This window comes from Geotrypetes seraphini, chromosome 11 (assembly GCF_902459505.1).
Source record: "Geotrypetes seraphini chromosome 11, aGeoSer1.1, whole genome shotgun sequence".
Taxonomy (NCBI): Eukaryota; Metazoa; Chordata; class Amphibia; order Gymnophiona; family Dermophiidae; genus Geotrypetes; species Geotrypetes seraphini.
Genome location: NC_047094.1, coordinates 104856748 through 104883391, shown reverse-complemented (window position 1 = coordinate 104883391; position 26644 = coordinate 104856748). Strand labels below are relative to the sequence as shown.

General features: G+C 43.1%; 1 long non-coding RNA gene across 1 annotated transcript; it reads left to right on the top strand.

Moving 5' to 3' along the window:
- LOC117369371 lies at positions 1 to 26644 on the top strand. The gene is made up of 3 exons (XR_004541126.1): positions 1 to 61; positions 8849 to 8924; positions 26540 to 26644. It is a non-coding gene; the product is annotated as an uncharacterized LOC117369371 (long non-coding RNA).

Sequence of the window (26644 nt, the reverse complement as noted above, 5' to 3'; positions counted from 1 at the left end):
AGGGATCATCTGTGAGCAAGAGTGATCCCCATCTGGGAAGGTCCACGAGATGGAGAAAAAGGTAGATACTGGAGCAATGTGTTCAAATGGTGGTGGCAGGAAGGTGATGGGGCATTTAAAAAATCATTGAAGTGTATTCTAGGTTAAAATAGATCTTGTTAAAACAAAATTAAATTAAAACCAAATGAAACAAAGCCACTACCACCAAATTAAAAAGAAATGAAAATGACCTCCATGCACTTCAAACAAGCACTTCGTAGCAAAACAGACATGGGGGAAGTCACTGCTTGCCCTGGGATCGGTAGTATAGAATGGTTAACCCTTTCAGGACCAAGGGACATATTTGTCCCATAACTTTAAATTTTGATTGGGATAGTCTACAGTTCTAAATTTGATATGTACGGATTCCATATGATACTGCCTTTATGTAAACAAACTGGTTCCGACATTCATTCATTAGCGTCGTTGCCAGATTGACGAGAAGATTCACTTGCCACACTGTCCATAAGCCAGAAGTTTGATTTTTTTTTAAAAAATAATGATATTTCACAAAATAAATCAATTTTTTGGCATCTGCAAGCCCTTTTTACCATAAAAATGTCGTCAAACCACAAAAATTGGCCTACGATCCTTATGGTCCTGAAAGGGTTAAGAACATAAGGACATAAGAATAGCCTTACTGGGTCAGACCAATGGTCCATCAAGCCCAGTAGCCCGTTCTCACGGTGGCCAATCCAGGTCACTAGTACATGGCCAAAACCCAAGGAGTAGCAACATTCCAGAATCCCAAAGAGTAACAAAAGATTCTAGGACCCCAAAGAGTATCAAGATTCCAGGCAGAATCTCAAGGAATAGCATGATTCCGGAACCCCAAATAGCAGCAACATTCCATGCTTCCGATCCAGGGCAAGTAGTGGCTTCCCCCTTGTCCGTCTCAATAACAGGCTAAGGACTTTTCCTCCAGGAACTTGTCCAAACCTTTCTTAAAACCAGCTACGCTATCCGCTCTTACCACATCCTCTGGCAATGCGTTCCACAGCTTCACTATTCTCTGAGTGAAAAAAATTTCCTCCTATTGGTTTTAAAATCAACTGTTTGGGTTTCTGCCAAGTACTTATGATCTGAATTGGCCACTGTGGAAGCAGAATACTGAGCGAGATGGACCATTAGTTTGACCCAGTATGACTATTTTTATTCTGAAGCTGAATAGACAGGTGAGCTAATCTGAAAACAAACCAGGTGCCACGTGAGCCACTAAAAGTAAATGTCAATGGAAAATTTTACTTAAACTTTCTGAAGCAGCATTAGGAGGAAAAGAATAAAAGATGATGCCCTAGGACAGGGGTAGGCAATTCCGGTCCTCGAGAACTGGAGCCAGGTCAGGTTTTCAGGATCTCCAGAATGTATATGTATGAGATGGATTTGCATGCACTGCCTCCTTGAAATGCAGATCTATCTCATGCATATTTATTGTGGATATCCTGAAAACCTGGCCTGGCTCCGGCTCTCGTGGACCGGAATTGCCTACCCCTGCCCCAGGACAAACATATTTATTTTGACAATTTATCCTGCACACTTGAGTTTTGGCGATTTGTAAAATGATAGGGTTACCAGATTTCCTCAGACATACCCTCCTTTTGAGGACATATCCTGACAGGGGTCTCAAAGTCCCTCCTTGAGGGCCGCAATCCAGTCGGGTTTTCAGGATTTCCCCAATGAATATGCATGAGCTCTATGTGCATGCACTGCTTTCAATGCATATTCATTGGTGAAATCCTGAAAACCCGACTGGATTGCGGCCCTCAAGGAGGGACTTTGAGATCCCTGTGTCCAGGGGTCCAGCGGATTTTCAAATCCAGCAATTTACCTTCCTGCCCGCCAAACAGGCAGCGTGAGGGGCTGGGGGTGGAGCTGAGGTATAATGGTGTGAAGATAGGTGAAACTGGGCGGGCCTGGGCGCAAGCACAGCTGCCACCCAGACGTAGCTCCAATCTCAACGTTCTGGGTTTCGAAAAGCCATCTAGACGCCTTGACAGGCCTCTAAAAAGAGGACATGTCTGGGTAAATCCGGATGTGCCGGGATCTTGAGGCAAGCCCGAATAAACACTCTGAATAAACACTCCACCAGCCCCCAGCCCCGCCACCTCCACCTGGGCATGCATACAATCCCTTTGCCTACCATGCAGTTCTTGTGCTCATGAGCCAGGCAAGTTCTGAAAAATAACTTCCCGATGCTCAACACTAATAACGTGCATATAATTTGCATGTTATTAGTGCTGAATGTTAGGAAGCTATTTTTCAGTGCTGTTCCTGCTGTATTCTCCTGTGCCTTAAAGAGTTCTGAGCGTCAGCCTGTTACTGCGCATTTTACACCTAACTTCGGACATGACTATTCATGCTTGCCAAAAGCTGGTGTAAATACTCACAACCAGCTCATGGAAGTTAGGCACGCAAATGTATTTTTATTTATTTCAGTTTTATATCCTGTCCTACCCAGGAGCTCAGAACGAGTCACAGTGTTTGGGGTACAGGAATAACGGTACATTCTATATTATAGGATAGAAACAATACACTCATAACATTTTAGAGGTGCATGGTTAATAATGCATATATAGTATACTGCTGGGAGGGGAGAGGACAGACGGCATTTACAGTAAAAGGGTAAAGCATCAGGGTGTATACATCAAATGTGGGGAAAGAGGATTGGAAGGTGCATTCACTCTTGGCTGGGGGCTTTAGGTTTGAAGCAAGGATATCCGGTCGGTAGTAGTGGTAACCATGGTATATAGTCCTGACTGGATTTGGGTCATGTCATATACTCGGTCGATAGCATTGAGGCCAGGTCCATGAGTTTGGGTCAACTACTATAGAGGGAGAGGGATTGTCCGTAATTGGACTATTGACATGATGAAGGTAGAAGGCACTCATAGTAATCACATAGTACCTTGTTACTGGCAGTATGATGTTAGGTTAGAGTGCCGTTAGGGTTTATTCCCTAAGGTATCAGTGCAGGGGTGCCGTGGTTTGAGAACAAAATGGTTTTTACCACTTTCCGGAAAGGTAGTGAGTCTGTAACTCGGATGTCTGGGGTGGGGAGCTGGTTCCATAGTTTTGCCACTGTGAGAAAAGGAACGTTTCCGGGCGGTTTCCAGGTGGAGCTGGTGCAATGGTGGAATGCACAGTTGGCGTTTGTGATTTGATCAGAGTGGTCTGGTCGGATGATAGATGGGGAGTTTTTCAGTTATATATTGAGGGGTCTTGTTGCGACAGGGCTGGAAGGTAATCTATAACAGTGCGCCTACTTTCTGAGAACGCCCATGGCCACCCCTGCCCTTGTGATGGCCATGGCCCCTTTGGATTTGCATGCTATGAAATTTAGGTGGTGGAAAAAACAAAAAGTGTTTGTTTTTTTTGTTGCATAGAAGTTTTTGGACCCCCTGTTAGATGACAAAAGTTAGATAGTTCAAAATCTAATAGATGCTGGCACTGTCATCTCGGTATCCATTTAACCTTCTCCTAAATAAGCATCTCCCTTAGGTATCCACTTAACTGATTCCTTCAAAGTTAGGTACCTTTCTTCAGTTGCCTATATTGTTTTCCCCACTGAACCTTGTAACAACTTGAACCCTGTCAAGTTATTCTATCGATAAATCCAGATATCTTATACTTGTATTTCTATACCACAATATGTAATTTACTTAAATCGTTGTAATGTAATTCTCTCGGTAATGTCCTGATCTCTTTTAACTGTAATCCGCTTAGAACCGCAAGGCACAGGCAAATCACAAATGTAATGTAAAGTAATGTAATATAGGGACACTGGATCACCTGCTGTTCTTTTGTCTCTTGATACTCAACTTTTGGAAGTCAATATGGGGACAGATTAGTGCCATACTGGAGTCATCGATTCCATTGACATATGATGTTGTCATATGTGGGATGATATTGCACCTTAAATCCTCATTGGACAGATATAAATGTTGGCTTTTCATTATTATGACCGGGATAGTCTTGCAAATGGTTACTCGCAATTAGAAAAACTGGGATCGCCTTAGTTTTACTTTTTGGTGGGCGAATTTATGCTTAAGTATGAGAAGATGAACACTGACAGGATGGGGCATAATAAATTATTCAAATTAGTTTGGGGTCCATTGAAGTCTTTTGTGGATTTGTTATAGTTGTCTTTTATCTTTATTTTCCGTTGTTTTAGCACACACACATCCAGGGGAGGGTGAGCCAGTAGGAGGGGGGTATCTCTTTTGATTGGCTTTATTCCCTGATTGAAAATGTTGGATGGGAGAGGGTTTTTTATATTTTTGTATTATTACTGATGGATTATAAGTGGTTATTATGATTATTAATATATGTATGTACAGTATAGTTTTGCACTTTTTGTTAGTTCTGAAAATTTAATAAAAATTTTTTTAAAAAAATAATAGTGTTCGTTTTCACAAAATGTAATTAATTTTGTGTTTATAATGAGAGAATTCAGGGTCTGCTTATGCTGTGTATAGTTTTCCCCCCCTGCAGCATCTCAAATATAATACTTCACATAGGTACATAATGAGTCTGTTCTATAAATCATGAGTGTGGCGCAGTGGTTAAAACTATAGCCTCAGCACCTTGAGGTTGTGGGTTCAAACCCATGCTGCTCCTTGTGACCCTGGGCACGTCACTTAATTCCCCCATTGCCCCAGGTACATTAGATAGATTGTGAGCCTGCCAGGACAGATAGGGAAAAATGCTTAAGTACCTGAATAAATTAATGTAAACCATTCTGAGCTCCCCTGGGAGAATGGTATAGAAAATTAAATAAATCTCTCTTATGTTTTAACAGTTAACTCCTTTGTATTTTCAAATATCATTTAAAAATATATACTGTATATATAGTGTATGTGGGATTAGTCCACACATTCACAGTGTTAATGAAAGTCCATGCAGTCTGTGCATTCAGTCAAAAACATAACTTTGAATTATTATAAAATCCCCAAATCCAAAAATCAGAACAAAAATAATAAGCAAAAATAACTTAGCTTGATGTGTTGTGCATCATAAAACTTCCTGACAGATCAATCCTTCCTTAGGGGCAGACATGGCGTCACAATTTTCTTGACGTCGGCTTAATGGCGTCTGCTTGACTTTGAACGCTCTGGACACCGGCATGAACAGCATGCATCTTTTAACAGACAAGCATGATGACGTCACTATTTTGAATAACTTTATTGCATCTTCAAAGGTTGTTGAGCATTACTCTCACCAACCTATCATTTCTCTCTCTGGAGCTTCTACCTCCAGAGGATCTGGTTGTTCATAAACCTCTAGCCTCTATGAAATATAGGCATTCATGTTTAGAATAGCCCTTAGGATAGAGTGTGGCGCAGTGGTTAAAGCTACAGCCTCAGTACCATGGGATCATGGGTTCAAGCCCACGCTGGTCCTTGTGACCCTGGGCAAGTCACTTAATCCCCCCATTGCCCCAGGTACATTAGATATACAGTGGTGCCTCGCACAACGAACTTCATGTCTTGCTTCCTACAACGAACTTCGTTTCACACAACGAAGTCGCCCGAGCTGCATCCTTCCGCGCAGGCACTGCGCTTAACTGCCCTCTCTCCGCCTGGCTCCCTGTGCAGTGGCGGACCGTCGGCTCGCAGGGGCCCGGCGCCTACTGCTGATGCGTTGGGGGGGGCGGAGCTACTCTCGCCGCTTCCCCGATGCTAGAAAAAAAAAAAATGAACAGTTAAGTCCCAGTTTTTGCCGCTGAGACTCTGCCCTCTCTCACTGTAAAATTAGACTCTACTTAGTCTGTCTTTAAATTTAAAAAATGTGTGTTGTTTTAAAAAACAATTATGTTTTTAGATGTATCTAAATAAAAATAATAACAAAAAATTTATCTTTTTTTATGTCATCTTAGCATATTTTATGCTACAGAACGAATTATTTTTTTTAACATGTATTGTTATGGGAAAACGCGTTTCACATAACGAACTTTTCGCATAACAAACTTGCTCCTGGAACCAATTAAGTTCGTTGTGTGAGGCACCACTGTATTGTGAGCCCACTGGGATAGACAGGGACAAATGCTTAAGTACCTGAATAAATTCATGTAAACCGTTCTGAGCTCTCCTGGGAGAATGGTATAGAAAAGTGAATAACTAAAATAAATAAATAAACTCCTAATATCTGCCAATTAAGTGCTTGTTAACTCCAATAATTAATTGTTAGTGCCTATCTGACCGATTAGTTTCGGCACAGATCTAGGATCCACATCCAAATTTGGGTTCCCAAATGTGGTCAACCGATACAGAATCTAGGAGCCTATCTCCGACGGTGGACTGTCCATGGCACAAGCATCCGGCAGATCCCAAACTCTATGTCTAATTCCCATATTTAATATCCAGAAAGTAAGAATGGCTTTCCCCAAGCTGCTTGGCTACTAGGTTTTTATGGACTTTTCCTTCATGGACTTGGCCAATCCTTCTTTCAAACTCACTATGTCGGTCCCTTTGATCATATTCTCCGACAACAGATTCCACAGATTAATTATGCAGGGGGGGGGGGGAGAGCAACAACATTTTTTATGATTTGCTTTCTGTTTTCCATAGTTTGTATTTTTTAAACACTCTCCAAACCAGGCTCCGAGGCAAAATAATACATGGTATCATAAATATCATGCAAGCTGCAGACAGCAAATGTAAACAGCACAATATGTGCCTTAATGCTGTAAGAGAACTAGCGACGAGTGTGCAGCTTTGTCATACATTCGGGACAGATAGGGAACTTCTAAGTACCTTTCTTACTTATAATTTTAATGTATATTTTCTGAAAACCGCTTAGAACCTAACGGATGTAGCGGTATATAAGAAATAAATTACATTACATTACATATATTTAGGAACTACTTCATAGAACTGCCTCCATAAGCTTCCACAGCTCATGTCCTAATCATTGCGGTTGTCCAAGTTCTGCCGCATCCAGGTAAGGGAAAGGGTAAAGGGTTTGATTTACTGTCTTTCTGTGGTTACAATCAAAGTGATTGTAGTACCCTGTTTCCCCGAAAATAAGCCCTAGCATGATTTTTAAAGATGCTCCTAATATAAGCCCTACCCCAAAAATAAGTCCTAGTTAAGATCGACCCCCTAAGCCCCCTCCCCCGAATGACCCCAACACTCCCCGACTCCATCCCTGAAACTAGTGCTGCCTGATTCACAAAATAAAATTGGTCTTGTTAATTCAGCGACCCCCTCCACCCCGGTGAGTCGTGACATACCTCCACCTCGAGGCCTCCTAAAGCAGCGGCGGTGGCAGCGCTTTGAACGGGCTGCTTTGCGGCCTTCCCCCACCGGGGCCTTCCCTCTGCCGCATCACTGATGATGGGGACGGCCGCGAAGCAGCCCGTTCAGAGCGCTGCTGCCACTGCTGTTTTTGGAGGCCTCGGAGGTATGGTATGTCAGTCTCACGACGGGAGGGTCGGTGGGGTTATGCGGCACAGGAGCATGGGAGGGAGGGATAGAAAGATGGGTGAGGGGAGGAAAGAGACTGCATGGGGGGGGGAGAAAGGAAAGAGGAAGTATTGGGGAGATGATTGTTGTACATGAAAAAGAAAATAAGACATCCCCCGAAAATAAGCCCTAATGTGATTTTTAGAGCCAAAATTAATATAAGACCTGGTCTTATTTTCGAGGAAACACGGTATATACAGATACTTTTTTTGAACCTGGGGCAATGGAGGGTCATAAGGAGATGTAGTGGGAATTAATCCAAATTCCCCTGGTTCTCAGGCCCACGGCACCAACCATTAGCCATTGTGCTGTGGCTTTCCTCAGGATGATGTGAAGCACAGGTGTACCCAGCAGTCCATTTTGGTGGGGAGGGTCCAGAGGTGGAGTGAGGGGCATGCATTTTCTCTCTGTTGTCCATCCTCCCCTGTGTGGGTCCTGTGTCTCTTTCTGCTCCCCTGCATCATCCCCCTCCCCCAATTCATCTAACTCAGCTGCTGCTTGCTCGAACTCCCCTCCCCATGTAGGTTTGACATCTCTTTATTCCCCCCATTTCAGCAGTCCTCCAGCCCTGACATGTGACTGGCTGAAGCAATGTTCTCCTGTGAGCAGACATGACAAATTAAGGGCCCCAGTAGGACCAGCCACAGGCAGTTTGTTTCACTGTCCTTGCTGGTCACATGCTAGGACTAGAGGGCCACCTGTAATGGGGGGGGGGGGAGCAGATAAAGGTACCAAATCCACACAGGGGAAGCAAGCGAGCAGGAGTGAGCAACTACAAAGTTAAATTCTGGACCCACACGGTGGGGTAAGGGGATAAGCTGCTATTTTGGAAGGATCCTGAGCCCAAAGTGTGTGGGGGGAGGGGGCCCTCGGGCCCCCCCCCTACAGCTATACTACTGGTATGAAGTTTCTAAGTTTATCTTTATATTGTCAGTCCTCAAACCTGATTGGTTGGGGTTTGAGGTAGCATGGGTAGTTGCTTTGATTCCTACTAGAGAATGACACGGTATCAAAATTCATCACCGTCCCCGTCCCCGCGGATAACCGCGGGAAACCATCTTCATGTCATTCTTTAAGGAGAGAGGGAAGAATCAGAGTATGAATGGCCACAACCAATGACCCGCAAGCTTTGCTTTGAAGAATGCTGGTGTAGAAGGATCGAGGTTGAAACAGACACTAGAAAATGACATGGGATTATTTCCCTCGGTTATCCGCGGGGACGGGAATGGTGATGAATTTTGTCACCGTGTCATTCTCTAATTCCTACCTCAGTTTCCCGCTAAAAAAAAAAAAAATGCATGCCTTCTAGAGTTTAAACTGTATGAACAAATCTTCTCGCCTTCCAGAATCAAAACTACTCCAGTGATCATAGATGTTGACCTCGGAAGCCTTCATTCTCTTCCAAAAGGTGGCTTAAAAAGTGTGAGCATTATTTAAATTTTTATTTAGTATTCAGTAAAATAAATTGACTTTGGTGGCCAAGCCAATCTACCAACTAGGTCCTTTATTTTTATTTTTAGCTTTTGCTTTCTTGTTTAGACTAACATCTCATGCGCATCATGCATCTCAGCATACAGATGGCTGTGCCTAATTAAAGGCATTTCTTTATAACATGGTTCTGCACATAAAGGGAAAAAAAATGTAACTGCGATGGCATACAAAAGCTTAAATTGAATCTCATCGTATGATTTATTGCATTTTCTCTGCTGCAGGCAGTAAGTAACATTCTTCAATGTGTCTTTTGTTATTGACATGGAAAAGGAGAGACATGTTAAAATGGAAACTTAGAGAGAAAACATATTAGATTTAAAAAAAAAAAAAACAACAACCCACAACCCCACACTTGATAAGAGCTTTTGTGACTGAAAGGCAATAAAGATTCCGCCAAGGTCTTGAAGTTCCTGTTGACTTGAAAACACTGGGAGTTCTTTATCATTTAAAGAATCTCTCTTTCGTAGGCAAAATCATTCCCCTTACACACCCTCATGGAAAATTCATGAGAGATTTTCAAGGTATTACAAGGCAGCTCAACCCTTTTAAGCTCACTTGTTTTGGTTACATGCAAGTGTCTTTCTGTGATTTTCCCGCTGGTTGACCTGGTCATGGTTTTTGCAAGCGGGGAATGATGTAGAATAGAGCCAACCTCAAGGTATTATGGGACACAGGGGTAAGTGAGGTACCAAAAACCTGAGCACCAAGCTAGTATTCGATAAATGTCAGGTTTGTGCATGCAACTTAATTGTTTAACAATGATCTAGGCACCATTTATAGAATCGGGCACTTAGGCCTGGATGCTCCAAATGGCGCTATTTTTTCAGGCATCAGTAGGCACCCAAGCTCAGTGAAAAACACCATTTAAACAACATTTTAAACAGATTTTCAAGGTGCCTACCTTGTTAATGGCAGACTATAAATAATAAACTATAATAATTGATACCAAATGGCAATAATTACAAGTTGCATACACAACTTTATAGACACATTCTATAAAGTAATGCATGGGCAGATCGTGGCCATTATTAAAAGTTAGGCACACTGTTATAGAATATACCCGATCTGTGCATAACTTAGGCGTAGATATTTAAGCCTGGTTTCCTAGGCCTAAATGAATGCACCTAAATGTCATGCCGCATGTGGCCATTGTATAGATCCATGGTGAGGCCCCACCTGGAATACTGTGTGCAATTCTGGAGGCCGCATTATCGCAAGGATGTGCTAAGACTGGATTCGGTCCAGAGAATGGCTACCCGGATGATCTTGGAACTCAAGGATCTCATGTACGAAGAACGGTTAGAAAAATTACAGCTATACTCGCTTGAGGAGCGCAGAGAGAGGGGAGACATGATCGAGACGTTCAAGTATCTCACAGGCCATGTCGAGGCAGAGGAAGATATCTTCTTTTTTAAGGGTCCCATGGCAACAAGAGGGTATCCGTGGAAAATCAGGGGCGGAAAACTGTGAGGTGACACCAGGAAGTTCTTTTTTACTGAAAGGGTGGCTGATTGCTGGAATAGTCTTCCACTTCTGGTGATCGAGGCCAGCAGCGTGCCTGATTTTAAGGCAAAATGGGATCGACACGTGGGATCTATTCACAGGGTAAAGGTAGGGGAGGGTCATTAGGGTGGGCAGACTGGATGGGCCGTGGCCCTTATCTGCCGTCTATTTCTATGTTTCTATGTTAGATGTGATTAGATATATAATGGGTGCTTTTTATAGAATTGTGCTAAGGGCCTTGCTGATTTATGCAGATTTTTTGGTGACATATTTAAAATTTGGCCCTAAGATGGGAATTAATCAAGCAGCGACAGGAGCCAGGGTTACCATATGGCTCTAGAAAAAGGAGCAAACCACAAAAAAAACTTTAAAAAATTTAAATCCCTTAGACAAGGCTCTTGCACCATCAACAAAAGTGGAGAAAAAGTTTTTTTTGCGGTTTGCTGATTTATATACAGTATAGTTCTTACGAGTTTCTAGTTTGATCCAGAAAAAGGAGGACAGATTGAGACATCCGGGTTTTACTTCCATTACATTCAATAGAAGTAAAACCTGGATGTCTCAATATGTCCTTTTTTTCTGGAACCGTATGGTAACCCTAGGTTTAACACCCCTTCAATATGCACTAAAGGAATCAGCGCATTCTAAATTCTAAAGCTCATTTGATACTATAAATGGTGCCTACCATGTTGATCAATTTTAGACAGTGGGAACAGACAATGAGCACTCCACAAGAGCTAGCGATGTGAAGTAAAATTTTATTTATTTCAGTCTGGGACGTATAGTAACATGTACCTGACACAGTACTGTGTTTCGGCGAACATAAGCGCCTGCAACAGGGATCATTGATATTCTGACTGCAGACTGCTTTCGGCTCAGCTTCACCTTCAACCCGGAAGAAAAGTCAGAACAGTAAAGAAATGCAGCTAGAACTCGTATCTACCAGAGCCTAAATCGAGTTAGGTGCCAGTAGGTGTCTACAGTTTAGACGTCGGTATATTAGACCAGAGTTTTCCTGGCCTAAAATACCTGCACCTAATTCTTTCTATAACCAAACTCCGCCCCTAACCATTCCTACTTTTTGTGTAGGTGCCAATAGATGCCTTGCTGATTTCGGTGTGGAAATTAAATTGTTTTTAATTGTTAATTGGCTTTTATTGCTGTTCTCAATTATCACACCAATTAAGCCAATCAAAAAATGTTAAGTTACACACCAAAATTGACTAGACGCCAATGATCTAGGAACCATTTATAGAATCAGGCACATGAATTCTCTATATAGTGCTGTTTTTTTAGGCACCCGTAGGCGCCCAAGCTCAGTGAAAAACACTATTTAAACAACATTTTAAACTGATTTTTAAGGCGTCTACCAGGGCCTACAAAATCAGCGCTGTAATTGTGCCTCCATACGCGTTATATAAGCTTCAGCTCCTGAGGATGCCAGTAGAGCGAAACAGTCTTATGTTGAGCCGAGCAAGAAGAAGTCAAAGGAGAGAATTTTGAACTGAAAGGCAAGGATTAGATGACTAAGAAGAAATTCGTTTGTGAGATCTGACAATCTGATATGTGTTTGGATTAGATAACTCACTATCAGATATTGAATATTCATGATGGACATTATGACACAACTAGAGGGGTATACCTATTAGAAAGGATATATATTTGTAGACTTGAGAATATTTCTGTATTTGTATGTTATTTGTAATAAAATGAATTAATGTATTTAAATTGAGTTTTGGGGGAATAGCTTCTTTGTTATGTATGCATAAGCGTTTTATGGCACTTAATACCACTGTAGAAGTGGATAATGCCGGAAATGGCATTAGGTGCCATAAAGCACCTATACAGTCATGATTCACATCAAAGGTAGGTGTCGGAAATGGAAGCCTGGAAAACCCTGGCCTACATTTGCAATGCCAACCTTTGCCAGAGGCGCAATTCTGTGCTTGGTGACGTCACGTCTTGTCAGGACTGGGCAGTTGCATCAAAGCAAGAAGGAGGGAACTGGCCTGGAGGGGTGGGGAACATGGGGGGGAGGGCGGAGGGGAGCGCAAAAACAGAGTAAGTTTGGGTCAAGAGCACGGGCGCCATAACATTCTGAGCTGGCTCTGACAATGTACATAAATCATTACAAACACGACGATTATTTGAGCACCAAAAACTTAGGCAACAGCTAACGTCATTTGGTTATGATGCGGCACTCTTCCTCTCAACCATTCCTGAAAATTTAGGCAGGGGAAAAGGCTACAAATCAGGGTCACCCGATTATCTTATCTCCTAACTGTACAAACAACATCTGTTGTTCTAAGTAATTGTCTAATAAAAGATGGAATGGAGGGCAGGTTCTTGGTTATAATTAATCTCACAGTCAAAGGCAGAAATAAAAAAGCAAGCTTTTGGCCAGTTTTCAGAAAACAGCACTATCAGCCATTTTCTGTACTGAGTCCACAAGAGAGTTTCAGAAGCTCACGGCAGTGCGAGACAAACCCTCTGGCTAGCACTTCCAAATGCATGATCTTTCGCAGAGAGAGCTGATAAATAACTCTCTCCTAAGGAGCAAAGGGCTTTGCGTGAAAGACTGCTATTCTAGTCAATCCCAGTCAGAGCTGGCTTAAGGGACTGGAATGTCCTGAGCCATTTGCTTTGCACCTCCTCCCCCCCTCCCCAATCTTGGGGCTACTCTTATAGTACGAGTGGCACAAATGGGGTGTTGGGCATGATTAAAAAGGGGATCACGAGTAGGTCGGAGGACATCATAATGCCACTTTACAGAGCAATGGTCAGACCACACTTAGAATACTGTGTCCAGTACTGGTCTCCATACCTCAAGAAGGATATAACTCTGCTGGAGAGGGTGCAGAGGCGAGCCACGAAATTAGTCAAAGGTATGGAGAATTTGAGCTACCAGGAACGCCTCAGAAAACTGGGACTGTTCACCCTCGAAAAGAGAAGATTGAGAGGGGATTTGGTAGAGACTTTTAAAATATTAAAAGGATTTGACATAATAGACCAGGAAGAAGCATTACTGACATTTTCAGATGTGACACGGACAAGAGGTCATAGCCTGAAACTGTGTGGCAGCAGGTTCAGGACAAATGTCAGGAAGTTCTGTTTCACACAGCGAGTGGTGAGTGCTTGGAATACTCTCCCAGAGGAGCTTGTGGCGGAGACTAGTGTTCAGGGTTTCAAGCGCAAGTTGGATGCACACCTTCTTGCAAATCATATCGGGGGATACGGGAAATCCGGGTCTCCAACAGGGAGCACCTAACTGGGCCTCCGTGTGTGCGGATCGCCGGACAAGATGGACCTAGGTCTGATCCGGTGAAGGCGTTTCTTATGTTCTTATGTAACTATGCGTGGGGAAAACGCTTAGAAAAGAGATGGCTGAGGGGAGATATGATTGAAGTCTTCAAAATCCTGAGTGGAATAAAGCGGGTACAAGTGGATCAATTTCTCACTGTCAGAATTTGCAAAAACTAGGGGGCACTCTATGAAGTTACAGGGCAATACTTTTAAAACCAATAGGAGGAAGTTAAGCTCTTGAACGCATTGCCAGAGGTTGTAGTAAGAGTGGATAGCGTAGCTGGTTTTAAGAAAGGTTTGGACAATTTCCTGGAGGAAAAGTCCACAGTCCGTTATTGAGAAAGACATGGGGGAAGCCACTGCTTGCCCTGGCTCAGTAGCATGGAATATTGCTACTCCTTGGGTTTTGGCCAGGTATTAGTGACCTGAATTGGCCACCGTGAGAACGGGCTACTGGGCTTGATGGACCTTTGGTCTGACCCAGTAAGGCTATTCTTATGTTCTTACCTGAATAAATTCATGTAAACCGTTCTGAGCTCCCTAGGGATAATGATATAAAAAATTAAATAGATAAATAAAATGCCAATACCATCTTTTAGCTGTGTAGGTAAAGGACAGAATTCAGTAATTGGCTCCCAAAATTGGACGCCAAGGAGATCTGCGCTAAGATACTATTCTGTAATGGGCTTTTCATACATGGTGCACTTTGCAAATTACTAAGCATGGATCTTGCACCTAACTTTGGGTAACACTCAGTAACTCAATAAATGATGGCAGGGTCCATCCAGTCTGCATAACCAGGTGACTAGAAAAGCACTCACCATGAGCAACGAAGCTAATAACTGGTATGGAGAACTTGGAATACAAGGAACAACTCAAGAAACTGGGACTGTTCTCCCTTGAGAAGAGGAGACATGATTAAGACTTTCAAAATACTGAAAGGCATCGACAAAATAGAGCAGGAAAATAAATTATTTACCTTGTCAAGTGTGACATGGACAAGAGGACATGGGCTGAAGCTGAGGGGGGGACAAGACCAGGACAAATGTCAGGAAGTTCAGCTTCACTCAACGAGTGGTGGACGCCTGGAATGCTCTCACCGAGGAGGTTATTACTGAATCCACCATTCTAGGATTCAAAAGCAAATTAGATGCACATCTCCTTATGAGACAACTAGTATCCTATCGTCAATGTTTTATTCAATGTTTTTTTCTTTTCTTTCAAACCACTTTTCTGGGGCGTCAGACATGCCAATTATTCGCCTCCATTCTGGCGATATAAAAGTCTTTTTGGCTATGACTCTGGCTGTGGCCTCTTCATTCGCCCACTATAAATAACTTTTTGTTTTTTGTGTTATTTTTTAAGTTGTTTTTATATTTTATAATAAAGTGCTAGTGCTTATTTTCATAAATATTAAAGTGAAAATAACTTATCTTAAAAAGACTTTGTTCCTTTAGTATAATCGGACCAGGGACCTGTCAAATCGACATGTTTCGCCTCCTTGGCTTTTTCAAGATTAAGTCCCCTGCACAAATGAAAGAAGACAATATCACTAAGCACCCCACCTATTTTTACTTCATGGCAGCTATAGATTATAGGTAGTTAACAATAACCATATGCTTACCCTTTTCTTTTTCATATGACCATCCCGATACTAAAGCATTTTCGATCTATCAAGATGGCCGCGGCGTCTTTTCGTCGAGTATAAGTACCTCCCCATTGTATGACGTCATTATTTTATTTTAATAGATAGGGGATACATACCTTATATTAGAGTACTCCATTCCACCTCTTGATTTAAGCCCCCCGGTTCCACTGTATTCAAATTATATATCCATTTTTGTTCCAACCAGTTCAATCTACGTTTAAAATTTCCACCCTCCCACCCGACTTTTACATGAGCTGTTAATCGCCATTTTATATCCGTGATATCATGCTTGTGAGCTTCCCAATGTTTAACTAAAGGGGCCTCCATTACTTTGTTTACAATTCTTGATTTATGCTCATTAAGACGAACATTAATCTGACGACTTGTCCTGCCAACATATATCAGATCACATGGACATTGAATAATGTACACTACATTCTGTGTCTTACATGTAGTATTTGTATCGGCTTTAATGCAAGTGTGTTTGTGTGGGGGTTGCCATTCTAGCCCTTCTATAGTGGCATTACACCACTGGCATTTGTGACATTTCTGATGACCATATATGATTTGAGATTCATTTTCCCCCATATGGTAACGATGACATGCCAAGCGTTCCCCTATATTTTTCCCACGGTTATAGGTGATAACGGGGAATTCTTCAAAAATGTTTGGTATCGTTTTCAATATATGCCAGTATTTTTTCATACTGTTGATGATATAATTTGATCCATTGAAAAAAGGCAGCACACATATCATTCTAGAACTGTTCATTTCTAAGTCTGTGGATTCTTCTTCCCCCTCCTCCTGGTTTAAAGAGGGTGTTCTTAATAATAAGTCACGGTTGGCATATTTGGCTCTAAGGAAAGCTTTTCTAGCGGCTCTGCTTGGATAACCCCTTGATCTTATTCTATATTCCAACTGTCTCGATTGTTGTATGAAATCTTGTTCCTCAGAGCAGAGTCGTCTGAGCCGTAAGAATTGGCCCACCGGTAAATTGTATTTCAACTTATACGGGTGATGGCTGTGGAATTTCAGAAGAGTGTTTCTTGAAACTGGTTTTCGATATATGGATGTTATAAAGCAATCATGCGCAAAGATTACTGTAAGGTCTAAAAATTCCACTCTTCCAACATTGTAGTTTGCTGTAAATTGTATATTTTCATTTAAATTGTTAAGTTCTTGTACAAAATTTTTCAATTGATCTTCAGTGTTCTTCCAAATGACAAAAACATCGTCTAAAAAACGCCTCCATAACCCAACATTAATAAAGCCTTGCAGAGGATAAATCATTTTTTCTTCCATATTAGCTAAATATAGCGTTGCTACGGAGGGAGCAAGGGTAGCCCCCATTGCCACCCCCTGTATTTGTAGATAATATCGGCCATTAAACCAAAAATAGTTGGCTGATATAACTAATTTCGCTAGTTCTAATAAAAAATTTGTATGTATCCTCGGGGCATCCGTTCTTTTTTCTAACACCTCTTGTATGATATCCAACGCTGCTGGTTGTGGAATCATCGTATATAGTGATGTAATGTCTAATGAAGCTAATATAGGGGTGTCTGTGGGTTGTTCAGCGTTCTGAAGCGTATTGATGAAATGAGAAGAATCTTTTATAAATGATGTAACCTGTTTAACAAAGGGTTGAAGAAAACAATCGATGAATTGAGATAATGGTTCAAGAACTGAACCTCTTGTCGAGACAATGGGCCTACCCGGGGGGGACTGGATATTTTTATGTATTTTAGGAACTAGATAAAATTTGGGGGTGGACGGCCACTGTTCCATAAGGAAAAGGGCTTCCTTTTTAGTTAGCATGCCACTTTTTTGGGCCGGTTCGACCAAATTTTTGATTTTATCTTGAAGAGATTTCACTGGATCCTCCTCTAATATTTGGTATGCCGAACTGTTGCTCAATTGTCTGTTGGCTTCCATATTGTAGGATTCTCTACTTTGGAGTCGATTTGACAGGTCCCTGGTCCGATTATACTAAAGGAACAAAGTCTTTTTAAGATAAGTTATTTTCACTTTAATATTTATGAAAATAAGCACTAGCACTTTATTATAAAATATAAAAACAACTTAAAAAATAACACAAAAAACAAAAAGTTATTTATAGTGGGCGAATGAAGAGGCCACAGCCAGAGTCATAGCCAAAAAGACTTTTATATCGCCAGAATGGAGGCGAATAATTGGCATGTCTGACGCCCCAGAAAAGTGGTTTGAAAGAAAAGAAAAAAACATTGAATAAAACATTGACGAAAGGATACTAGTTGTACAATACTAGTCAATGTAAAGAACACTGGCTTATATATATACCATCTCCTTATGAGAGGCATAGAGGGATACGGGTGACTAAAACTACATCAGGTGTGTACCTGACTGGGCCTCCGCGTGTGCGGATCGCCGGACTCGATGGACCTTGGGTCTGATCCGGTGATGGCAATTCTTATGTTCTCTGTGCTTACCCCAGTCACCCATGCTTAAAAATGCTGCTTGTCAAGTCCGCACTATGCCAACCATATAAGCAGACAATCATTATGTAGTCTTGGTTATAACCATATATCATCCCCAAGTATAGCTGATATTATTGAATATACCAGTCTAGAAATCTTCCCCTTCCCCCTGAGCTGCACGAACATAAGAATAGCCTTACTGGGTCAGATTGGTGGTCCATCTAGGCCAATATCCCATCTTCACAGTGGCCAATCCAGGTCATAAGTACCTGGCAAAAACCCATTGGTAAACATGAGCATGCATACAAATTTGCATGCTTACATACATGCATAAACATTTCTGGGGAAAAGGGCTGGGGAGGAGTTAGCGTTTATGTACATACTGGGAGGGGATGTGATCGAAACATTCAAAATACTGAAGGGAATAGACTTAGCAGATAAAGACAGAAGGGAATAGACTTAGCAGATAAAGACCCTCTCCAAGGTAGGGAGAACAATAGGGCACTCTCTAAAGTTGAAAGGGGATAGATTCCGTACAAATGTAAGGAAGTTCTTCTTCACCCAGAGAGTGGTGGAGAGCTGGAACGCCGTTCCGGATGCTGTCGTAGGGGAAAACACCCTCCAGGGAATTCAAGACAAAGTTGGACAAGTTCCTGCTAAACTGGAACGTACGCAGGTGAGGCTGGACTCATTTCGAGCACTGGTCTTTGACCTAGGGGCCGCCGTGTGAGCGGACTGCTGGGCATGATGGACCACTGGTCTGACCCAGCAGTGGCAATTCTTATGTTCTTATGTACTTTACATGCACTGGGTTTTACTAAAAGGCGATAGAGGTTTCTACTGCGGGCCAGCAAGAAGTGCTCCGACACACATAGATTTCCTATGAGCATCAAGGCATTTACATCGCTGGCCTGCGGTAGAAACCTCTACCAAAAAGCAAATTCAAAATGTTTTGCATATCACTTACCTTGGCTTTAATTCACAATTTGGTGGCTACCCTGTAAAAAAACACAAAACAGGTTTTGCACAAGAACTAACCATGTTCAAAGCCTTAGGCAGACACTGCACATTTAAATTCCATGGTAATGAGGCTATTAGCTATTCAATACAGTGGCAGAGAAGTGCACAGAAGGCCAAAAGGTTAGCACAACACCACGGCTTTTTAACACAAGATCTGAGGAGGCGTAAAAGGTTAGCTCAATCTTCTACAGTCAGCATTGGGAAGGATTTCATGCCTATTTCATCGCTTTACTAATAGCATCTAAAACCTGAAATTTTTTTTCTGGCTTCCATAAAGAGCATGAGTTAAAAAGTCAAAACAGAACTGAATCACTATGCTCACATCGCCCCTCTCCACAAGTCACTTCACTGGCTCCCCCATCCACTTCCGCATACAGTTCAAATTCCTCCTAATGACCTACAAGTGTATTCACTTTTTAACTCCTCAATATCTCTCATCTTTTGTCTCTCTCTATACTCCACCCCGGGAACTCCGTTCATCAAGCAAATCTCTCCTATCTGTACCCTTCTCTTTTTCTGTCAACTTCAGACAGTGCCCTTATGCCTGGAACAAACTGCCCGAGTCAGTATAATCACATAACCCCCTCACCCTAATACCTCCACAACATGGTACCTGTCTACTTCTCACACAAACTTCCTCCCTACACCCCTAGGCGAGAGCTTCACTCCCAGAGTGAAATATGCCTAATATACCCCCTGGACACGTCCTCCAGCTCCAAACAGCCCGGAAATGATCCTACTCCCAGTTCCTACCAAACCTATGGAACAACCTATCTCGGTACATCAGATCCCTAGAGGGTCTTCTAAATTTCAGGAAAGCCATAAGAACCTATATATTTTCCTAACCCCTCCTCTCGACCTTAAGCCTTGAAAGTGCTTGATCATCTGCTAGACTCAGGAATCTCCAACAGAACTTATACTGTGACTCTTTAAATTTGTATAGTCCTACTACCACGTAAGCTAATATTGTAACTCTGTACATAAAAACATAAGACTAGTCTTACTGGGTCAGACCAATGGTCCATCTAGCCCAGTATCCCGTCTTGGTGAAGGCCAATCCAAGTCATCTCTGGAAATGTCCAGACAATTCTTTTGTAATCCGCCTTGAACTGCAAGGTATAGGCGGAATAGAAATCCGTAATGTAATGTAATGTAATAAGTACCTGGCAAAAACCCAAATAGTAGCAGCATTCCATTCTACCGTCCCATGTCTATCTCAATAGCAGACTATGGACTTTTCCTCCAGGAATTTATCCAAACCTTTTTAAAACCAGCTACATTAACTACTCTTAGCACATCCTCTGGCAACGCGTTTCAGAGCTTGATATTTGAGTGAAAAAATATTTCTTCCTATTGGTTTTAAAAGTATTACTCTGTAACTTCATCGAGTGTCCCCTAGTCTTTGTAAATCTTGATGCAGTAAAAAAATCGATCCACTTGTACCCATTCTATTCCACTCAAGATTTTGTAGACTTCAATCATATCTCTCTTCAGCCCTCTCTTTTCCAAGCTGAAGAGTCCTAACCTCTTTAGTCTTTCCTCGTACGAGAGGAGCTCCATCCCCTTTATCATCTTAGTCGCTCTTCTTTGAACGTTTTCTAGTGCCGCTATATCTTTTTTGAGATAAGGAGACCAGAACTGAATGGAGTACTCAAGGTGAGGTCGCACCACTGAGTAATTTCGTATAGTTCTATCACCAAGTAAGATAAAATACCACCACATGCTTTGATCTAAAAGTTTCCTTAGGTGATGATGCATTGTAATGTTATAACTATTAATCTGTAACCCATTCTGAGCTCTTTGGGGAAGACGGGATATAAAACTAACTAACTAACTAATACAGGTTATGGTACAGCATGCCATGTATACAACAAGATCCTGTGCTAAAATAGTACAACTTGTGGTAAAATAACCTATCCTAACCATTGCCGACTTTGATAACTCCCCCCAAACGCACACGTTAAAAACATGTCACATAACACATACACGCACACACCCCTATTTCAAAAAGCAGCTGTGGTAGTTTTAATTCTTTAAAAAATATCTACATTTGATTGGTATTTGCTTTAGAACCTTTGAGAAAGAGAGAGAGACATTTGATATATACCAAATGGATTGGTGTACTTATCTTTCCTAAATAGCCATCAGCAAGCTAAAATAAAATAACCATTCATCAACTGATTTTTATCTGGAAATGTGTTACATGCCCTTGAACTGAGCTCTTGCAGAAAGCTTAAGATCATATGAGAAGCCCACACTGTATATGCCTTTAATCAAATAACCTTGATTTAATTATGCCGGTAGTAATTCTCGTAAATAAGACATGGCTTTCACAAGCAGAACTTGCACTCTAAGCTTGGATGGAGAAAACCGCTCCAAATTCAGGGGTAATACCAGAAAGGGCCTAAACATTAGGAGCCAAAACAATTGAGTGCTTGGTATAGAAGAGCAATGTCCATGATAGCATGCCCAACTTGACATAAGTCTATATTTGACTCATGGTAAGGGGCTTGAGCCAAAAGATGTACAAGGAGAGACTGAAAGATCTGAATATGTATAACTCTGAAGGAGAAGAGGGATATGGGAGATATGATACAGCCATTTAAATACTTAAAAGGTATTAATACAGAACCAAATCTTTTCCATAGAAAGGAAAATGGTAAAACTAGAGGGCATGAATTGAGGTTACGGAGCAGTAGACTTAAGAGTAACGTTAAGAAATTTTTTTTTCACGGAGAGGGATTCCTGGAATGCCCTCCTGAGGGAGGTGGTGGAGAGAAAATTGATGACAGAGTTAAAAAAAGCATGGGACAAACACAGAGGATCTCTAATCAGAGGGTGGAGGATATAAATTGAAAAACCAGGGCCGAAACTGAGCAGAATTGCATTATCAGTGTACCGTATATGACTATACGGTTGGGATGGGCTGGGGAGGGCTTTGACGGGAACTACAATCATTTGGGCTGGTTTAAAAAGGCTGGAGTGATCTTGGACAGCAAATCCAGTAGTTGGAACCTAATGACAGTGCCAGGCAGACTTCTACAGCTGAAATATCAAAGAAAAATAATAGACTGTTGGCAGGGCAGGATTAATTTGTTGAGGGCCCCTAGACACACAAGTACACTGGGCCCCCTGTCCCGCCCCACCCCACCATGCATCCAGGCGGAAACAGGAAGCTGCATCCGAGGGAAGCTTTGGGCAAGCAGCACTGCTTGCACAATTACAGTTCCCATTGCCTTTCTTACCCGCATTGCTTGCTTGTCTTACTTTCCGTCGATTGGGGGGGGGGGGGCCACGTTGCCGATTGGGGTGGGGCCCGCGTTGCCGATCGGGGGGGGGGCCCGTGTTGCCGATCGATGCTGGAGGGGCCCATCGCCATTTGGAAAAAACAATGTTGATGCCTTTCTTCATCGGGCCCCACTGACCATTTTGGGCCCTAGGCACGTGCCTACTTGGCCTATTGGTTAATTCTGCCCTGACTGTTGGGCAGACTGGATGAACCATGCAAGTCTTTATCTGCTGTCATTTACTATGGGCTCCTTTTACTAAGCCGCGTTAGGGCATTAACGTGGGGAATAGCGCACGCTAAATTGCCCCGCACGCTAGATGCTAACACCAGCATTAAGCTGGTGTTAGTTCTAGCCATATAGCGAGGGTTTAGCACGCACTAAAATGCATGCGCTAAAAACGCTAACACAGCTTAGCAAAAGGAGCCCTATGTTACTATATATTGTGAAGAAACTACATCACAAAGGCAGGGTTCCTGCCAAAATATACAAATCCAACCCAATGCCAATTGAAAATTTAAATATGTCTCATATCACAGAAGAGCCATCAGCAGCAACTCTTTTCAAACAAGCACACGGGCTTGTGGCTCGCTTGCGCTGTTCATAGACTCCCAGTATCAAGTTTCAAGTTTCAAGTTTTATTTATATTTGATTAATCGCTTAATTAAAATTATATCTAAGCGAAGTACAGTGTATGAATTAAAATAATACTAAAGTAGTAGGTAACATGAAATATTATAAAATTAACAAATTTATACTAAAATTTACTAACATAGTAAATAACATAAAATATTATAAAAATTAACAATTTATACATTAAGTAATAATATATATTTTAAAAAAAAGGGATAAAAGTTATAAAAGTTCAATTGAAAATTTTTCTTAATTATTATATAATAGGCTAAAAGTTTATAAATGATGTAAAAAAATAGTTACATGTAAGAGGAGCTCATAATTAATTCTAAAGCTAAACGTCAAAAGCATCCTTGAATAAAAAGCATTTTAAATTCTTTTTAAAATCGTTTAAGTTATTTATTTCTCTTAAATGTAAAGGTAAAGAGTTCCAAAGTTTCAAAAAATTAATCTACATACTGTATACCTTAACTTAAATGTCATTGCATTTAACTCCAAAAAGTGACTAAAGCATATTTTCAATGGTGGTGACACTTATCTTAATTCAACAGGCTCAAACATGGACCATGTCTCAAACTGACAGCTGGAAGATTTGCAAGTCAGTCGAATAAGGACCACTCCCTGATGCAGAGTTTGAAACATGGTTCGTGTTGGCGTTTGATCCATTGAATTGAAATAAATGTCACCATCATTGAAAATACGCTTTATTCATTGTTTGGATCGTACAATGAAGTTTAAGGCGCACAGTGTGCAGGTGAATTTGTAGAAATGCAGAGATACTGGGTGCTTGTATGAAGAGTTGCCAATGGCTCATTTGTGATAGGAGACATATTTAAAATTTTCAATAGGCCTTGGATTGAATTTGTATACAAATTTACATAAGAATGTAAGATGTGCCATACTGTTAGACCAATGGTCCATCTATCCCAATATCCTTTTTTCACAGTGGCCAATCCAGGTGACAAGTACCTGGCAAAAACTCAAATAGTAACAACATTCCGGAATCCCAAAGAGTAGCAAGATTCCATGCTATGGATCCCAGGGCAAGCGGTGGCTTCCCCCCATGTTTGTTCCAATAGCAGACTATGGAATTTTCCTCCACAAACTTGTCCAAACCTTTTTTAAACCCAGCTACATTAACCGCTGTTACCACATTCTCTGGCAACGAGTTATAGAGCTTAACTATTCACTGAGTGAAAAATGATTTCCTCCTATTTGTTTTAAAATTATTTCCCTGTAATTTGAGTATCCCCCTAGTCTTTGTAATTTTTGATGTAGTGAAAAATCGATCCACTTGTACCTGTTCTACTCCACTCAGGATTTTGTAGACAATGAACCATAGAATAGAGAATGACACGGTGACGGTTTACCCGCGGCCACCGCATTTAAGCCGCGGGTCACCGCCGAAAACGGGGAAGAAAACTAGCAGTCGCTGCGGTGACGGGGACAAGGCCATTCACCGACCGCGGAAACGGTGAACAGGTTTGTCCCCGCGGGCCAATGTACCCCCTTCTAGGAACCGCTATTTACCGCCCGACGCCCGATTCACCCCCCCAGCAGGACCGCTCGCACCCCCACCCCGAACGACCGCTCGCACGCGCTCCCACCCGCACCCGCGATCGGAGCAAGAGGGAGCCCAAGCCCTCTTGCCCGGCCGACTCCCCGACGTCCGATACATCCCCCCCCCCCGGCAGGACCACTCGCACCCCCACCCCGAAGGACCGCCGACTTCCCGACAATATCGGGCCAGAAGGGAGCCCAAACCCTCCTGGCCACGGCGACCCCCTAACCCCACCCCGCACTACATTACGGGCAGGAGGGATCCCAGGCCCTCCTGCCCTCGACGCAAACCCCCCCCCCCCCCCAACGACCGCCCCCCCCCAAGAACCTCCGACCGCCCCCCCAGCCGACCCGCGACCCCCCTGGCGACCCCCACGACCCCCCCACCCCCCTTCCCCGTACCTTTGGTAGTTGGCCGGACAGACGGGAGCCAAACCCGCCTGTCCGGCAGGCAGCCAACGAAGGAATGAGGCCGGATTGGCCCATCCATCCTAAAGCTCCGCCTACTGGTGGGGCCTAAGGCGCGTGGGCCAATCAGAATAGGCCCTGGAGCCTTAGGTCCCACCTGGGGGCGCGGCCTGAGGCACATGGGCCCAACCCGACCATGTGCCTTAGGCCGCGCCCCCAGGTGGGACCTAAGGCTCCAGGGCCTATTCTGATTGGCCCACGCGCCTTAGGCCCCACCAGTAGGCGGAGCTTTAGGATGGATGGGCCAATCCGGCCTCATTCCTTCGTTGGCTGCCTGCCGGACAGGCGGTTTTGGCTCCCGTCTGTCCGGCCAACTACCAAAGGTACGGGGAAGGGGGGTGGGGGGGTCGTGGGGGTCGCCAGGGGGGTCGCGGGTCGGCTGGGGGGGGGCGGTCGTTGGGGGGAGGGGGGTTTGCGTCGAGGGCAGGAGGGCTGCAGTGCAGAACATAAGCCTTTCATTAAGACAATCCTGGTTCGCTTTTCCAAGTTAAAACAATTAGAAAAATATTTCTGGAGTGCTGTAATAAATTAAAATTAATAGTGCTCAGAACCCCCAAGGTAACTTCAGGCATCATTTTGAAGCTGGGGGGGCGGTCGTTGGGGGGAGGGGGGTTTGCGTCGAGGGCAGGAGGGCCTGGGATCCCTCCTGCCCGTAATGTAGTGCGGGGTGGGGTTAGGGGGTCGCCGTGGCCAGGAGGATTTGGACTCCCTCCTGGCCCGATATTGTTGGGGAGTCGGCGGTCCTTCGGGGGGAGGGATGTATCGGACGTTGGGGGGGGGGGGCATCAGGCTTTCAGGATGGGGACAGACCTTCAAGGGGGGACAGTGCAGGGAAGTCAGGGAATTTATATTAATTAATTTTTTCTCTGCGTGTTTTGTTTTTGTATAGTTATTAACTAATATTTAACTAAGTTTTAAAGTTTTAAAGAATGTTTCCTTTATACGTAAATAAAGAAAAGTGAATGGGATTGCAGTGGCGGTGACGGGGCGGTGAATGGGGTGGCAGTGGCGGTGACGGGGCGGTGAAGAGGATAGTGAGACGGGGACGGGGCGGTGACGGGGATGGTGAGACGGGGACGGGGCGGGGACGGGGATGGTGAGACGGGGACGGGGCAGTGACGGGGACCAATTTTTTCACCGTGTCATTCTCTACCATAGAATCAGCCCCTGAGTTTAGACATTTCTAGGAGGGAGACCTTGAGGCAAGAGGTCCTGAAGGAAGAAGAGTCCAGTTGGAGCTGAGGATTACCAGATTTTCCAGAAAGAAAATCCAGACCCATGGCCACACGCCCGTGCCTGCCCAGTTCTGCCCTCTTCTGCCTGTGTCATGCCCCATTCTGCCCCTAGATGGCACCCGTGCATGCGCATACGTGAAGCAATGATGTCAACGCATTGCGTCCACGCTTGCGCGGTTGCCCCTTCCTGACGCAAATTTGCTGGGAAGCTTTTCAAAATCCAGACAAAGTGCTGAGTTTTTGAAAAGCCATCCCGACCCCCGGACATGTCCTCGAAAAAGAGGACATGTCCAGAGAAATCCGGATGTCTGATAACCCTAAGCTATAGTGCCTGAGGAAAGTATCAAGGAAGCTGTGTGTGGCTTAAGCATCTTTGTGTAGGAAGACTAAATAACCTTGAACAGTATTAAGAAAATAATCTCTTTTGACGTAGGCCAAGATGTGACCCAAGAAGGTGTTACTAGTTGCTGTATTGAGCTATGCTGGGAGCCAGCCCTGGGAAGAGAATGCTAAGAGTGATATGAGGAAAACCAGAGAG